This window comes from Mirounga angustirostris, unplaced genomic scaffold (assembly GCF_029215605.1).
Source record: "Mirounga angustirostris isolate CCGP_5_RB_7025 unplaced genomic scaffold, mMirAng1.0.hap1 SCAF_1, whole genome shotgun sequence".
Classification (NCBI taxonomy): domain Eukaryota; kingdom Metazoa; phylum Chordata; class Mammalia; order Carnivora; family Phocidae; genus Mirounga; species Mirounga angustirostris.
This window is the reverse complement of record NW_026991709.1, coordinates 118,659,995-118,664,358: the sequence shown is the minus strand read 5'-3', so window position 1 is coordinate 118,664,358 and position 4,364 is coordinate 118,659,995.

Here is a 4,364-nt window from a genome sequence, read left to right as displayed (position 1 = left end):
AAGCTATTGTACATAGAGATCAAGTATTTTTGATGAAAACTTAGCATCCAAATTGATATGTGCTAAAGTATAAATTACACATTAGATTTCAGGGCCTTAGTATAAAGAAAGACTATAAAATACAGTTGACCCTTGAGCAACGCCAGTTTGAATTGTGTGGATTCACTCACACATGAATTTTTCACAGTATAGTACTGTAAATGTAGTTTCTCTTTCTTACGACTTTCTTCGTAACATTCTTATACTAGCTTACTTTATTGAAAGAACATATAATACATATAACTACAAAATATGTGTTAATTGACCATGTCATCAGTAAGGCTTCTAGTCAACAGTAGGCTATTAGTAGTTAAGTTTTGGGGGAGTCAAAAGTTATGCATGGATTTTCAACTGGGTGGGGGTCAGCACCCCTAACTTCCGTGTTGCACCTCATTATAATTTTTATATTATTCCATGTTGAAATGATAATATTTTTGATACATTGGGTTAAATATTATTAAAATGAACTTCACGGGTTTCTTACTGCATTTTTTCCAGCAACTATCAGAAAGTTTAAAATTACGTATGTGGCCCACATTACATTTCTGCTGGACGGTGCTGTTCTAAGGACCTTGGAATTCTCCACTGGATCCTCTCCATCCAGCCAGCAGATAATGAGAGGGAGAAAGGGCAGTTTCCCCTATGGCTTTGTGCCAAGCTCAGTGATGATACCACACTGAACGGTGAAGGAAGAGAGCAAACGTAGTCCACTCAGGAAGGAGAGGAAGCAGATTTGGGAAGCAGCGAGCTGGCCTCTGACACAGGTAGGGTGGAAGGACAAGATCACTGAGGAGAGGCTGCTGAGGTGCTGACAGGTTACTGGCAAGGTTGTCTCCATGGGTTTTGAGACTACCATGAATTTGGAAAAGAGTCACTGGGAACAAAAATCTTTAAGACCTCCATGACTACAGTTGAGTCAACAAAGGGGAATCTTTTTTTTTTTTTTTTAATTTTTTACTCTTATGTTAATCCCCATACATTACATCATTAGTTCTAGATGAAGTGTTCCATGATTCATTGTTTGTGCACAACACCCAGTGCTCCATGCAGAATGTGCCCTCCTCAATACCCACCACCAGGCTAACCCATCCTCCCACCCCCTTCCCCTCTAGAACCCTGTTTGTTTTTCAGAGTCCATCGTCTCTCATGGTTCATCTACCCCTCCGATTTCCCCCGCTTCATTCTTCCCCTCCCGCTACCTTCTTCTTCTTCTTCTTTTTTTCTTAACATATATTGCATTATTTGTTTCAGAGGTACAGATCTGAGATTCAACAGTCTTGCACAATTCACAGCGCTCACCAGAGCACACACTCTCCCCAGTGTCTATCACCCAGTCACCCCATCCCTCCCACCCCACCCCCCACTCCAACAACCCTCAGTTTGATTCCTGCGATTAAGAATTCCTCATATCAGTGAGATCATATGATACATGTCTTTCTCTGTTTGACTTATTTCACTCAACATAATACCCTCCAGTTCCATCCACGTCGTTGCAAATGGCAAGATCTCATTCCTTTTGATGGCTGCATAATATTCCATTGTATATATATACCACATCTTCTTTATCCATTCATCTGTCGATGGACATCTTGGCTCTTTCCACAGTTTGGCTATTGTGGACATTGCTGCTATAAACATCGGGGTGCACGTACCCCTTTGGATCCCTACTTTTGTATCTTTGGGGTAAATACCCAGTAGTGCAATTGCTGGATCATATGTAGCTCTATTTTCAACTTTTTGAGGAATCTCCATACAGTTTTCCAGAGTGGCTGCACCAGCTTGCATTCCCACCAACAGTGTAGGAGGGTTCCCCAACAAAGGGGAATCTTTAATAGCCTCTGATAACATGTGCATCAAAGCTCAGAGCTTTTAAGGAAAGAGGAACAATGATCTTGAAGAAGTAATTGGGAGACGTGAGAACACCTCTCCAACCCTCAGGCCCAGGGTCCCAGGGTATGCAGGGAAGAGGAAAAGAAGCCCCTCCAGAAATGGATCTGGCAAAGTAGTCTCTTTACCAGGGAGTAGCATTCAGTGTGTGACCTTAAGCAAGTTATTTAACCATTCTGTTTGAGGCTTCCTTATCTTACAAGAGGGATGATAATAATAATACTTATCTTGGGTGCCTGGGTGGTTCAGTCAGTTGAGTGGCTGACTTTTGGTTTTGCTCAGGTCATGATCTCAGGGTCATGGGATCAAGCCCCGCACTGGGCTCTGCACTCAGTGGGGAGTCTGCTTGAGACTCTCCCTCTTCCTCTGCCCCTCCCCCACTCAAGTGCATGTGCACTCTCTAAAATAAATAAAATTTTAATAATAATAATAATACTTGTCTTACAGGGTTGTTGTGTTAAATACTGATACCTGTATTTAGCATGTAGAAATGACTATATAAAACAATTTCTGAACATTGTACTTAAAGCACACTGGTTTCTCCTTTCTTTATATCTTCTTCCTTTGTGTATTTACTTTCCTTTGTGTGAGCATCCATCTGGTCATGCCCTCAGATAAATGAAAGCAATCTGTTAGTTCTGCCCTTGTTCTAGAACATGATTCACTAGCAAAAATCACCAGTTTCATGTAAATTTATGTTGCCATTCAGAAGAAAGAGTTGGCTTTGACGTGAGGTGAAATGGATTTGATCTTGCACTCTTGTTTGGGAAAGGAGCACACATTTTTTTCTATAAATAGAACGAAAATCTCATTTTCAAAAGGAAAAAGCTTTGTGTGTGGAGAGGGAAGTCCTGAGAGGAGGGTGTGGCTCCTTTCAAATCACAGTAGATGAAATTGCTCAGAAACGTTTTTCTTATTGCCTAATATGGACTTGTATATAAATGGCAAAAGGGGGAGAGATGCTGAGCAGTCCTTCCAATGTTCCATTTTTGCCACACCATTTCCAGAGCAGTGCCCAGAGAGTCAAAGGCTTCCATTAATGTACCAAATAAGATACTTCAGCAGGACATCCTGGATATAAGAATTAAATTAGTGCTCTGGATTATTCTTTGCTTTCCAGAGGGAACATCCTACAAATCACTCTTCAAATCTCACACTAGAAACTAAAGAGCTCGTTAGACCTTCCTCTGAACCGTGATTGTGCTGGGGGACAGGTGCCGGTCAGAGCCTCAGGCTAGGAAAGGAGGTAAGTGATTCTTCTGCTCCCCGTGGCTAGATGAGAACGGTGAAGCCCATCCTCCCTGTTAGAAAGTTTCATCTGGTGCATAATTAAAAAAAATAAAAAACTCTTATCAGTGACTTGGCCTAGGAGAGGGGGAATCTGACCCTTTGCGATGGTTTTGCGAGTTTCTGTCCACCAAGTCTGACATGCAGGGCGCTCTGCTGAGTACTGAGTGGGTCTGGGGGCCTACCCCATCCAACCTCACCCCTGGAGCAGGTCCCGATATTTAACATCAGAACTGGATCCAAAAGCTTGAGGCATTCCAAGGATGCAAAACATGAATTTTTCAGAAGCTTCCTCCCTGTGGTGTTTCATACCACTGGCACATAAGTTCTCATCAAATCCTGTAAGGAAGGTGTTGCTGTCCTTGTTTTACACATGAGGGAGAGGACTCTTGGAGCAGTTATGTCTTTTCTAAGGTCCTATGGTGATAAGAAGGGAGCAGAGGTTGGGTCAAACGGGCCCTCTGAGGTCAAGTGCGGGGCTCTCACGCAATGCCCACTCTTGTGATTAAAAACCAAACTGAGCCAAAATGAGATTAAGTACTGCTTCCTCATCTAGCTGATTTTATCACAGAATCACAATGACCAGTGATTCCGAGTACATGGCACCCACTTTCCTAGATGGCGGTCACAGCCACCAGCGGTCCCTGAGCCCTCCAGGAGGTATTCCCAGTGTGTGAACTCTTAGGCAATATGGGTCAAAAGCAAATGGAAGGTAACTGCACATTCTGCTCTGCCTGCACCTGAGTTCTTTAGTATTTTTCCAATGGTTCCTCTATATTAGTGACTAGTAACTTATAAAGTGTGTGTATGTGGGGGGGGGGGGTTACTGAGCCTGATCATCAATCACTTAAATTCAAAAACCTGGCCATCAATTCCTCCCCCTCATGCTGTAAACCTCCCAAGAGATCCCAAGACTTACAAAATCCCCTCTAAATTTGTAGCCAGGAATCCAAGGGCCTGCATAACCTGGCCCTCACCCACCATTCCAAGTTTATTTCCCTGGAATCTTCTGTAAAACTGCTTGCCCTCTCTAGCTGGTGCTCCCTGCCCTCCCAACCCACAGTTTCATATAGTTAAACGACTTCCCAAGCGTCAGGGCCTCATTCCAACCTCATCTCTTTAGAGGAAACTCCCCTGACCTCTACAGCTAG